The sequence below is a fragment of the Sitophilus oryzae genome, unplaced genomic scaffold (genome assembly GCF_002938485.1).
Source record: "Sitophilus oryzae breed Bouriz unplaced genomic scaffold, Soryzae_2.0 scaffold_169_pilon_pilon, whole genome shotgun sequence".
Taxonomy (NCBI): Eukaryota; Metazoa; Arthropoda; class Insecta; order Coleoptera; family Curculionidae; genus Sitophilus; species Sitophilus oryzae.
In genome coordinates this window covers 616,747-630,892 of record NW_022146390.1, presented here as the reverse complement: position 1 = coordinate 630,892, position 14,146 = coordinate 616,747, and the positions used below count along the sequence as shown (strand labels likewise).

The following is a 14,146-nucleotide window of genomic DNA, read 5'->3' as shown; positions in this document are numbered from 1 at the left end:
GTTTATTAGTTTGCTTATTTATAATATTCCATGCAGTTTTTGATTTATTTTTTGCATTTAAAATTTTGTTCTCATTAAGACTTTTTTTCTAATTAGATACATACCTTCTATATTTCTTTCTTGTTTATAACGAGAGTAAATTATTGGACTATTGGTTTGTTTGTATGTAACGTAAAGATCTTTAATATGTGCCGGAGTAGTGCTTAATTTCGTTATTCACCCAATCTGGGATCGCCTTCGCCCTAGCGTTACACAAAGGAAAGCCTTGTTCAAAATAATAAGAGAAAATTCGGAAAAAACATTCGTACTTACTATTTACATCCAGTTAATTACTATTTAATTTATTTTTTTTAAATTACTATTTACAACAGTTGAAGGCGTGGCAAGAACTGCTTTAACGGCTTCAGCACTGCGAGGAGGAAGGAAACGGGAAACCACCTCCACTACACTTCCCAAGAGAACATTATGGCTTTGTTCAATGTAAAATATTCCGGAGTTATAAATAGCTCCCCAATCGGATCTCCAGGGGAGCTGCTTTGAATAATACCATACGAGACAAGACTCATCTGCGCAAGAAAATTCAGTTTGGTACCTGGAATGCCCGGGGAATTCTACAAAATGGAAAATTACACATAATTGAGAGAGAAATGCAATCCTACAAGTTGGATATAATAGGATTATGCGAAACGCACTGGAAGAGAAATGGGCATTTTGTTACAGCCATGGGAAACGCCATATTCTTTGCGGGGAATGACTCGGATAGTCGCAATGGAGTGGCATTTATGATGCCCAGGGCGGCTAGTAGATCTGTTCTGGGGTACAGGGCTGTCAATGACAGGATTATGGTCCTTAAAATAAATGCACACCCATTCAACATTAATATTATACAATTGTCCGCCTCGACTTCAGAATCACCGGAGGAAATCATTGAATCATTCAACGAGCAACTAAAGACTACTATCAATGATCTGCCCACGAATGAAGTTCTTATTGTGCAGGGAGATATGAATGCGAAAGTTGACGGAACAACCGCCATAGATCAGCAATTTAGAGACGTGGCTGGCCGCTTCGGCTTGGGCAGCAGAAATGAGCGAGGAGAACGAATGCTCCAGTTCTGCCAGGAACACAATCTAACGGTAACAAACACCCTATTTCATCACCATGTCAGGCGACTGTACACTTGGAAGTCTCCATACAGAAATCGAATTGACTATATCATGGTTAGATCTCGCTGGAAGTCGTCCATACTAAACTGCAAAACATACCCTGGTGCTGAATGCGGGTCGGATCACCAACTGCTAGTAATGCAATTTAGATTACGTCTAAAGAATATCCGTAAACCACAAACAAAAGCTGCAATTACGGACGCTACTAAAGAGGCGTTCCAACGGCAAATACAGCAAAAATTATGTTAATAACATCATGAATATACAAGACCCAGACCTAGAATGGGAAAACATTAAAAGTCTCATGAAAGAAACAGCAGATTCAGTTATATAACACAAAATGACCCAATAAACACTGGATAACACTAAGAACTCTCGACACAATCGAGGAACGGAAGTTTTTCGGAAGGAAAGGGTTAACAACACAAAATTCGAAAGAAACCTACAGAAGATTATGCAAGAAGATCCAGGAACAATACAGGCAAGATAAAATTAATTACGTAAGGAAAATCTGCAGTGAAATTGAAGAACACCAAAATTCAAACCAAACACGAGATTTATACAAGAAAGTAACTACTCACTCGGAAATTCAAACCTAAAACAACTGCTATCGAGGACGAAAATAGAGAAGTATTGTGGAACAACGAGGACATATTGCAACGATGGAAACAATATTGCGAAGAACTATACAAGGACGAAGTAGACATAGTAAACGAAGTTCAAGTACCTCACATAATAAACGAACTGGAACCAAATATATTGAAGAGTGAAGTGGAAGAGGCCATAACTCACCTCAAATTAAACAAAACCCCAGGAACAGACGGTGTCTCAGCTGAAATGATAAAGTTGATAGGGGAGGAAGGTGTGAAAATAGTACATAACATCTGCAATAAAGTATGGCAGTCTCGACGTTGGCCTAAAGATTAGACAATTCACAAAAAAGGATCCACACAAAAATGCCAGAATTATCGAACAATATCCCTAACGTCACATACAAGCAAGATCTTACTTAGGATAATTGACCGAAGACTTCAGAGGTACTTGACGCCTGAAATACCTCCTGAACAAGCCGGATTCGTGAAAGGAAGAGGCACAAGAGATCAAATATTTAACATACGTCAGCTCATAGAGAAATCCCGAGAATTTAATTCGCCTAGGTTCTTGTGTTTTATAGACTACAAGAAGGCTTTCAATTGTGTGAGGTGGAAAAGCCTATGGAGGGTTCTGAGCTAAATGGGAGTTCCGAATCATCTAGTGGCTCTTATTAACAATTTATATGACAATAATACGGCAATTGTCAACCTAGATAACAAAACGTCGGAACCTTTCAAACCTAGAAAAGGGGTACGCCAGGGCTGTATACTGTCACCCAGATTGTTTGAGGGCGGGGAAGGAGGAATCCTAATCAACGATAAAATCCTAAACAACCTCAGGTACGCGGATGATACCACCCTGATAGCGAAAAGTGAGGAAGAAATGGCCCGGTTACTGGAAAGAGTTACCATCGAAAGCAATAATCTTGGTCTAGAAATAAACACTGATAAAACCAAACTCATGCTGATTGATAGAAGTGGTGCAGTTCGATTACACAACCTCCTCCCTAATATAGAAAGACTAGATCAATTTATATACTTAGGGTCTTTAATAACAAATAAAGGGGGCTGTGAAGCAGAGATAAGAAGGCGTATAGCTATGGCACGGACGGCTATGATGAGCCTAAGAAAAATATGGACAGATAGGAGCATTACTAAAAACACCAAAAAAACCCTTGTTCGATTTTTGGTGTTCTCCATATTCCTATACGGGTCTGAGTCATGGACCGTCAAAAGCGCTGATAGACACCGTATAGATGCATTTGAGATGTGGTGCTGGCGGAGAATGCTCCGTATCCCATGGACAGCTCGAAGAACGAACCAGTCAATTCTTAATGAACTCGGCATCACAGATCGACTATCCACCATCTGCCGTAGACGCATCCTGCAATACTTCGGTCATGTCACTCGCAGAGGTGAAGACAACCTTGAAAAAATCATAGTACAAGGCAAAGTAGAAGGTCGAAGACCCAGAGGACGATCACCATCGAGATGACTTGACCAAATAGCACATATTACAGGTCATCCATTTCAATCAAATCTCCGATAGGCGGAAGATCGCCAACGATGGAAGATCAAAATAACCAACTGCACATAGCCATAATGTCACGATTCTTCAGACATGAAGAGACCACGAAGAAGAAGAAGAATTTACATCCAAGTACTCTTCCAAATCGGCCCAGCTCTCTTGTTCCAGATATGAACAGAAACCGAAAATGTTGGTATCATTGAAGAATCTCTTCCGCTTATAATTTACCTTGGAGTGGGAAGTAGGAGTTTGGATAGTTGTTAATTGACCATAATGGTAAGATATGAATGTCGTCACATTCCTACACATTAAATGACTCTGGTCTATGTAGGTAAAAACGTTATCAATTCTGCTAGCAGAGTTCGCCGTTACCCTGGTCATCCAATTCACCAAGGGCCCCATGCCAAAGCTGCGGAAAAGTTGAGCCAAGGAATTACTATTATCCCCAGTGACAGAAAAATCGGTGTTGAAATCTCCACACACAACAATAAAATTATTTGGCGAGTATATACAATTCAAAATTATATCAAGCATACTAATAAATGTGTTAAAGTCACCATTTGGTGACCTATACAAAGTAACAATTACATATTTAATATTCTGTATTGCAATTTCACAAGCTGAGTATTCACAGACTTTCTCCATTGACGATACGCCCAAGTCCAGACCAGTAAATTGGTATTCTTACTTTGAGAGGATTTTTTTTGAGGGGGTGGTAAAAAACCTTTTATAGGCGAGTGGTGTTCGTTCCCATCACCATCTCGAGAGAGACGATCATAGAGACGAACTCCAAACAGTGTAGGAGTCGAATTGTCACCTCCGAGGAGTCAGCTCCTCCTCTCCCCTTACCCGGAACCGCCGCATGGCATTACTTCGGGTTCATACGTGATCTTGGGGTTTATATCTCATCTATGTTATTTTTTATCTATATTCTATTCTATTTATTTTTAGGATACTTCCACATTTCTTGCCTTTTCATCTTTTCCTTTCTCTATTATTATTTCTTTCATAAATGCCCCTACCTTTCCCCATATTTCGCTAGTTTTGGTCATTTTCATAATCAAGGTGTCCAAAGTTAACATTCCTACATCCGAAAATAAGGCAGACCTCCCGTTTTCCCATCTCGGACAACAGAACAAGGTGTGCTCGGCATCGTCGATTTTGTCGCAGTACATACAGTTGCTATTTGGTATTTTCTTTATTCTGTGCAAGAAGTCCATGAAGACTCCATGCCCGGAAAGAAACTGCGTAATGTAATAGTCCACGTCTCCATGTTTCCTACTTGTCCAGTCCTCCACGTTGTGTATTAACTTTCTAGTCCACCTTCCCTTGTCGGATGCATCCCACTCCTCTTGCCATTTTTGATAGGTACCTCGTCGTTGATGGTTTTTCACCTCATCGTTAATTTCTGCTTTGACATATAACTGTCGCTTTTCCTCAGCTGCTAAATGCAGCGGGATCAGCCCAGCTATAACCAACACGGCATCTGTTGATATCGTACGATACGCTGAACAGATCCTTAGGGCCATTTTTCTCGATGTGGAAAGCAATATATTTTTCGTCCGTTGGAATTTTAGTGCCTCGACCCATACAGGAGCGCCGTATAGAATTATATTTTGCATTGATACCGCAAGAACTTTTCTTTTTTTTTGAGGACGGTCCTTTTAAATTCGGAAGTAGTCCACATATAGCTTTGACAGTTCTGTTGGCTTTTCCGCAAGCATCCTTTATATGTTGACTGTAAGTTAGCCCTCTATCTAGTGTTATTCCGAGGTATTTTACTGTATTAGTTGGTTTAACGTACTCCCCACCGACTTTAAATTGTATACCACCTATCTTTGTCTTTCGGTTTAGAAGAATAGCAGGATATGAGAGGATTTTTTGAGAGGATAGCTGTACCTCCCCTACGAAAATTACTTCTTGAATTGTAGCTCACCAGTTGATATCCTGTTAAACTGATCTTCTCCATGCCAAGATCCTGCAACCAGTGCTTTGAAAGACATACCAGACTAGGGGATATATCAGAGAGTAATACCTCCAGCTCAAGGATCTTCTGGTTAATGCTCTGTATGTTCAAGTGAAGAATTGATATGTTATCATCGAGTTTATTTCTTACTGACTGCATATTTTGATGAACTAATTTTATGGTGTTTTCAGATGTTGAATTTTCACTTCGCTGTGTTAATCCTGTGAACCTATTCGGTTTGTTTTCTCTAAAAAAGATTCACTCTGTTCTTTATTTTTATTTCTTCATTATTCATTATTTGACGAACTGGACGCCATCTGTGATATACTAGATATGTTATTTGCCTGTCCGACTACAGTGTTCGCTACAGCCAAGCTATACCTCATCGTTTTCTCAGGAGATTTCGGAGTACTATTATTTATTCTACGATTGGTTACAATGTTTTTTTCGCTCTTGTTTTCCAAATATTTAATTTTTTCTTTTAAATATGATATCTTTTCCCTTAATAAAACTCCATTTTTTTCTAATACCGTGACAAAAACTTTCCTTTTATTGAAAATTTAAGTCAAAATATTGCGAACGGCTACTCTTATATCGGAGACGGTGGGAACAAGCTTTTGCTTCTGCACTTGGCTAAAAATATGATACCTACCTATACCTTACACTGCATACCAAAGGGCGCCACTTATTTCAAAAAGATGCTAATACTTACAAAGGATAGTACAAACTGAAATAAGAAAATTTGTACAAGTGTATTAATTGAATAGAAACTAAAATTAGTATAGCTATTAAATATTTTGAGAGACTGGATCAACCAATTGAAATACCCAAAAAGATAAGATTTATTACTTGTTAGAAATATTTGGTACCTATTCAGCATAGCAGTAATGTACATTAATATACAAGAATTATATTTAAGAAACTCTATCTTAAAACTTGTATAAAATTAAATTATATATTTTCAAATATTATTCAAACAATTATAATATAAAAGGAATACTTTTAGAGACGGTCTTGGTTATATTCGAATATTAATTATCTAAATTTTAATTGACTTAATACGAAGATTCATAAACCTTTTTGTTTATATGTAGTTAAGGGAAAAAGTTTAAAAGCTGTATCCAAGATTGCCCTTACAGGTCAAAGATCGTAATGTTATAAAAGGTTAACATAAATAGATGTTAAATCTGAATAATCAATCAATATAACATGATTATTTTAATAATCAAATACAAGTAAAAATTAAGCAATGCTGAAGGCAAATACTTAAAGTGTTAAAAAAATATAAAATATAACAGAACGTTAAATTTTATAAATTAAAGGTTAAAGTAATGCTGAAGGCAAGTACTTAACCGGTTAAATGTAAAATGTTAAGAATAGTTAATTTCTTAACACACTAATGATTATTTAAAATCAAATTAATAAAAGTTTAGTTTACTATAAAAAAATATATACTGGCCTTGTATACCAAATTATACTAAAAAAAGGATCTTCTTAATAATACAAAACCATCACAGCATCCAACTTCTCCTCAGAGGGGTGCAGGGCTGAAATCTAACCGAACAGGCTGCTACTGATTACTTCGGTGACTGAACACGTAGGAAAAACTTGTGGAAAAACTTGGCGAAAAACTTCTAGACACAGGTGTAGAAAAACTGTAGAAAAAGTCTAGAAAAATGTCTAGAAATACTTGCAGAAAAATCCAAAGAAAAACGTTGAGAAAAATACGTAAAAAAATACGTAGAAAACCCTAAAAAGAAATGCACGGTATTAGTTAACCTTACATTTTAAAAAACTCGAAAAATTTACGAAGGTAATAATTTACCTCATTTTGAAGGCACACAATCAATAATTATATAACATTACTTCTCAAATAAGGGCTGAACACTTCTCATCAAAAAACTGGAATCTAAAAGAAAGGCATGTGCAGGTTTTTTCTACCGAATGGAATGTCAAAGAAAATCTTACCAAAATTATAGATCCATTAAAATCTCAACAATCAAAATCTATACGGGACCTTCAACCATCTATAGGATAACAAAATCACAATATTTTCCCATATTGTGAAAAATACCAGCCAAATAAATTTATTCTCAAAAATGGCACCGTGACCTCGGTAACGGCCAAATCCGAGGTGACGATTTTGACGTTTCCCGTCTTGTCGATACACCAGGGTACGGTACAATATTTTCGATAGAGAGCGTTCCGAAATTTAAGTGTTGTAGAAGTGTAAAAAGAATATCGATACAATAATAAAATACCGTCTATAATAAAACAAAGTAGCATTTAGAAAATGAAAATGCTACAATATTCTGTTCTTACTTTGTAACTCCTTTACTAGGGTCTTCAACAATTCATTTTCATTCCCAGATGTTTCATTGGTTACTTGTTCGATTTCAGCTTCATGAATGCAAACAGCGGTTTTTTGGCCGGCAGCTTGCTTTAAGCATGCTGGATGGAAGACACCCTTGCACTTTATACTCTTTATATCACTTTCAACCTTTTTATTGCAGTGATTGCACACTTTTTTCAACTTTTTTGCGGCACTGATGCAATCCGACGTATCGCTCGCCATTGCAACATAACCTTTTTCAGAACCATGTCTCCTGAGAATTTTATTTTATGAATCATGTCAGTACATGCCTTGGTTAATTTTAAGATCGAAATGGACTAATTACGATCAATTTGGATTTTTTCCAATTATCATGACATTTTGATGTAATTTTTTAATATGACGAGATGGTTTTGGTGACTATTGTAGTAACGTCATAATACGCTGCATTGGATACTCTATACTAAAATAAGAAAAACGTTAAAGACTAACAATACAGCCCGGGTTTCAATAAACATTAATAACAATAACAGAACTAACGATATTAAACCTAACCAAATCATACAAACAGAAAAAAAATGTAAAAAATACCCTAATACTTTGTATTGTCTCCCTTGGCTGTTATAAATTCCTGTATAGGTCCGTTCATACTGGTATTGAGGCTGCATAGATCATATTGCGTTATGTTTTCCCATTCTTCTTTAAGGACCAAGGGAAGTTCATTTCCCAAAAGGTCGAACATGATGGGCAGTTCATTTCATCATAATTTCATCACAACTAAAGCCGCCTTGTTATATTGAAAAATAACTTCAAAAAGAAATGATAATTGAAAAAATTGCAAATTGTTGGTGGCAAGTTCATTTCGCTTTTAAAAATTAAACCAAGGCATGTATTGACAACCAAACCAATCCAAAAAACGAAATACTCAGAAGACATGGTTCTGATCGTAAAATTATATTTTAGGAAAATTTTCACACGAAATTATTGCACAGGGGGTTTCAAAATTAGGGTAAAAAACAACCCCTCGATTAACCCTGTATAATATGCCAAAAACTATAGTTTATAAAAAACTGAGTTTACGAATTAATTTTGATATAATTATATACAGCATGCTAAAAAAAATATGAAAATAGGGCTAAAAATAACAAAAATATAACACTAAATTTGACCAAAAATTTCTCCGTTGCGTTTTTTTTCATCTGGGTGTATATTAATAATTTTTTATTATTAAACTCTCGTAAGTGTCTTCCACGTCACGGTATATCCATTTGTCGAAAGCTCTACAGACTTGATTTACTGCCTTATTTCTAAAAGATGCTCTTAGGTAATGGTATTTTTCGAAATTAGATAACTCGGTACTTTTGTCTTTCAAAAGTATCTCGAAATTCGAGCCAATTTTTATAGACCATCGAAGGGAGGTTGGGTTAGAAATATATCCGGTAATTTAACTTGTAATTTTTGATTTACACTAGATTTTGAACATATACTTCCATTAGAATGCAATCAGTGGTGGATGGGGAAGTGGAAACCGGCCCGGGAATAACAGGCAACCGGTCCAAATCCACAAAAACAAAATGACCATAACGAAGAAACATATTTTATTTTTTAATATATATAAGTAAGCAAGCTCTTTTGCCTCCGGTTTTTTAAAAAAATTGAAATTGTCCTGATCAAATTTTCACAAAGATCAGTTTTCAGGGTTCTACTGCTTTATTTCCATTATCCATAACAGTAATTTGACCTTGAATAGACTACGATTTTGAGTCACGATTTTGAGAAACTTTAAGACTTCCTGATTTATTCAGTTCAGCTGGCCCAATCCTCTGTGAAATACATTATTTTTAGCTTTTCAGGTATATACTTTCTTACATTATAGAAAGAAGTTCTCTCTTTTCTGGTAGAGCAGCAGCCTCGTCGTGTATACGTGTTTTTAATGAATGAACCGCGGTCGCCATTAAAGCTGCTACATTTTTTAGGTTGTTATATTAGTTCTTATCACTTTTCCTTTATACTTTTCTACATTTGGCATCTTTTATGATAATGCCATGACTCAAACGAAAAAAACCTAGGCAATACCTAGGCAGTGGATATAATTGTGTTCTGAGGTAATGCTATGTTACAGTCCATAATAAGAATATTTGGATTTTCCAGACATATTAATATTTTATTATCTAATCTAGTTTAAACCTTTCTCTCTAAATTTAACTCTTCTCTGCTCTCTCAGTAATTTTCAGTAAATTAATTTTAGCAACAATTTAGACTTGCCTTTTAGTTCTCAAGCATAGAGGTAGCCATCACATGTTTTCTCTGCCAACCGCAGAGTTCGCGTCAAATTCGTCAATCTTTTTACAAACGGTGCTCGAAAAATATTGCACCGAGGCCCCTAGCCGTCAATCTACGTTACCGTATTCTTAGTATACACTTAGATCTGTGACTTAGATTGAGACTATTTAAATTTACCTAATGCTATTCATTCTTTTTTTTTTGCTGCCAGTCAGTCATATTTATTAGTTATTAATAAAAGAATAGTGGTAAAACTATACAGGGTGAGTCTTAGATAAGTGCAAATATTTTCAGGGGTGGTATATTTCGATCTCGAAAACACGTCTATGAGGTTTCTTTTGCAAAAAAAGATGTTAAAAATCATGCATTTTCTTTGAAATTTTCCTCTATATTTTAGACAACTTTTTAGAAATTCCTGTTCACCGCAAATTTTCCCACGGTATAGTTTCTTAATCTCTGATATTACGGCACGTAAAGGGATGCAAATACCGAAAAATTGAGGTTGCTCAATTTTTTTTTTAAATAAATATTTTTTTTTAATTTTCAAACTTTAATAACTCGGTTAGACTTATATGAAACACGGTAAAGAGAATATATTATGTTTCTTTTATGGAGATCTACCAGGCCCTGAAAATATTTGTACTTATAAAGTCACCTTGTATAATAAAAATTTTCAAACCGAACAAACAGATGTTTATTAAAATTATAAGTGTCTCAGAGAAAGACATCATACAATAGTTATTTTACAAATTGGTGTTTATGTTTAAAAGCAACTGACGATTATACTGATGCAAATTGATTAGTTAGTTATAGAGTCTCTAAGAATCTTACGTCACTTTAGTTAGAAGACTAACCATTTAAATTTTGTTAATCCCATCTTTTTTTAAGCTCTGATCGGAATCGGCCGGCCCACCGGGAATTTTCCCGTTTTCCCATTAGGCCCATCCACCCCTGAATGTAATTCACCCGCTGATCTCAGATCATTTGCATCGTCATCAATGGATAATAAACTTTTAGCAATGGCTACGCTTTCATAATACGTATCTTCAAATTGAGATTGTTCGCTATATTGTTCGTCTAATTCCCTATCCTCGACAGTGCTCTCTATTTCGTTTTGAACCTCGCAAAAATAATTAAAAACGTCTTGAATTTTAGATAATCTTTCTCGTAAATTAGCTTGTTGAAAATGACTTAACGTTTCTTTTAATTTGCTTTGTGCATCGATATATTTAACAAAATTAGCTAAAGATGATTTTAAACCGTCACGTTTTCTAATTAGAACTTGACTAACGATTACGATTATAATAATTCTAGAAAATTACCTACGCGACAACTAAAATGGCTACCACGTAAAATAACTTCTTAAACTCGCGAACCAGGTATTTTATTAGAAAAAATACGGATTAGGCTTACCTTGCTTGTGAATTCGGCTAGTATAAAGCATATGTTGGGCTGGTTTGGCTATTAGGCTGGATTTTTACGTTTTTTTTATTAATGTTAATATAAGAAAATAATATAATTAATTGCGTTATCAAATCAAAATCATTTATTTAGACTGCACAACAAAATAATATTCCCATGATAACAGTACAGTAAATAATAATAATAGCTCCCGTATATAGCGTTTAACGCCTTGGGAGTAGCAAGGTACAGCTTGCTATACTAGAGCCGTTTGGTATACCAGGAAGGTAATGTGGCTAGCACCACGCTTCAACCGCCTATTATTACCTCAGGATTGTGAATCCCAAGTACTCATTTAAGGCTGAGTCGACCTAGGTACCCAAACTATTTTTAATTTAATAAAAATAGTCGGCTGATGAAATGCCGGGTGTGGGAATCGAACCCACACCTTGAGATTGGTAGACGAGAGCCTGTACCTTTACGCCACCGGGCACCTTTAAATACCAATATCAATTTAAAAAAACAAAAAACAAAACCTACAGTAAATAATAAAAAAGAAGAACTAATTAAGAAACCGAAACTCGGAGCCGCGTTTTTAAAAATATTTATTTTCAAAAGTTAAGTGACAACATTAAGAGAAAAAACAGGAATGACAATAGTGTGAGAACATTTTGCTTTTATATTGAAATAATGCTAACTCGGGAGAAGACGATCTTCTGCAGCTATTCTTGGCATGGCCGGATACATAACTCCTCCCTTCTTAAGAATCAAAAAAGACGGAGTTGATTTTTGATGAATTTGGTTTCAGCTCGACTTCTTTTCTTTCTTCTCTTTTCGTCTTGTCAATTGATCAGTTTTCTTCTAAATAATATTACTAATATGGCAACTAATATTAAGAGTCCCATTCCAATATACCGGGTGTTGCATCGTCGTTGGGAACATAGGAAATCCTATGCAAAATTTGAACTGAACTATTGGCTCCCTTATGAATTTTATAGCGAAGTCGTAAATAGACTTTTTAAAGGTCTACATTTGGTAAATACACATACCAAATTTGAGCAATTTTGAATAAGCCGATTTTAGGTAATTTGAGAAAAACTTAATCGATTTTTATATTAAAACTGAATAGGTAACAATCAAACACCAGTCAAAAACTGACATACCTTAGGTTTGCAAACTATGATTTTGTCATTGTCAAAAGTAATTTTAATAAAATTTTAATATTTAGGGAAAATTAACAGAAAAATGTCAGATACACTGTCTAATCTATTTCCCGTGTATTTTATCATGTTCACTTTTTCTTTATGTGTATAACAATAAATTATTACTAGTACTGAATATTAAAATTTTATTAAAACTAAGTTACGTTTGAAAATGACTCTGACAACTTAAGGAATGTCGGTTTTTGACTGGTGTTTGATTGTTACCTATTCAGTTTTAATTTAAAAATCGATTAAGTTTTTCTCAAATTACCTAAAATCGGCTTGTCCAAAATTGTTCAAATTTGGCATGTGTGTTTACTAAATGTAGACCTTTAAAAAGCCTATTTACGACTTCGCTATAAAATCCATAGGGGAGCCAATATCTGGACAGTTCAAATTTTGCATGGGATCTCCTATGTTCCCAACGACGATGCAACACCCGGTATAGAGTCCCACTGTATAGACTGGTATATACAGGGTCGTCTGGTAAAGTTAATTGGTTTGCCATGTCCTTCAATCGGTATATTTCTTCCAAATCTATTTTGGCAATATCAGGTGTTATTAGAATTTTGGTTATATTGATGTTGGATATTTTAACTTCTGGAAGGATCAGGGCTTTCCCTCTTCTGACTTTCTCGTCGTTAAAAAAATTCTTATCGTGTATTTGGATTTCGCAGACCTCCGGAATTTTGACAAGTACTGCTTGATTGATTTGGATGTATTGATCGGTGTCACATTTTGCTAATATTCTTTATTCTTTCTGTCTTCATGAATTATTAAAATTTGGTCTGCCGAAAGTAGAATTATTTCTATTGGCATTTGATTGACTAAACATATTTTGTTGATTAGGATTAGTATTAAAATTATTTCCGAAATTAAAATTCGATTGATTACGATTTTTGATTTGGAAATCCTGAGAAATTTTGTGCATTGGAAAAAATATTTTTTTTTATTTCTCAAAATTCTCAAATTCTACAACATATGCCATAGCATCTTCGAGTGCATTTAGTTGTTTAAGATGCATGTTATTTTTGAGAGTACCCGTGCATCCAGCAATGAAAGTATTCAATACAGTTTTCTCGTAATATTTAATATGACATAATTTTTGTTCTTGTGTTAAATTTAAATCGTTACTAATGCGTTGTGCCACGCTACTTCTCAACAACTGTAACCTAGTGCCGAAACTAATTAGATGTTCGCCTTTTTAAGGCCTGGTACGTGTTAGTTCCTGAACCAAACAATACGTATCTCTGCGGTCTGAAAAACACTGTTGCAAAGCTGCATTTAAAGATTCCCAGTTTGTTAGTTCGGATCTATTACCTACCATAACTTCCGCCCTACCAATCAATTTCTCTTGCACACAATCAAATATATGAGAATTCAATTCATTGTTATTGTGAATAGAATAAGTTTGAATTAATTTGTCACATTTCAAAATAAATTTATTCAAAGTATTACAATCACTATCGAAAGGTTTAATATTATTTAAACGTGATTTAAATAAATCCCAATCTACGGCTAATGTATCGTCATTATGTGTGTTAGGCATTTTTATTTCTGTGTTATTAAAACTAAGAGTACTTAATCTATAAACTAGGTCTTCTAATTCGCTCATTAAACGATTAGAAATCTATAAAAAATTTATTTTATTTACTTTACTTTATTGATTGATTTA

At 34.9% G+C, this 14,146-nt stretch overlaps 1 pseudogene; it reads left to right on the top strand.

Moving 5' to 3' along the window:
* The first annotated feature begins 647 nt into the window (after window positions 1-647).
* Window positions 648-1,415, top strand: LOC115881147 (annotated as a pseudogene).
* Window positions 1,416-14,146: the final 12,731 nt, after the last annotated feature.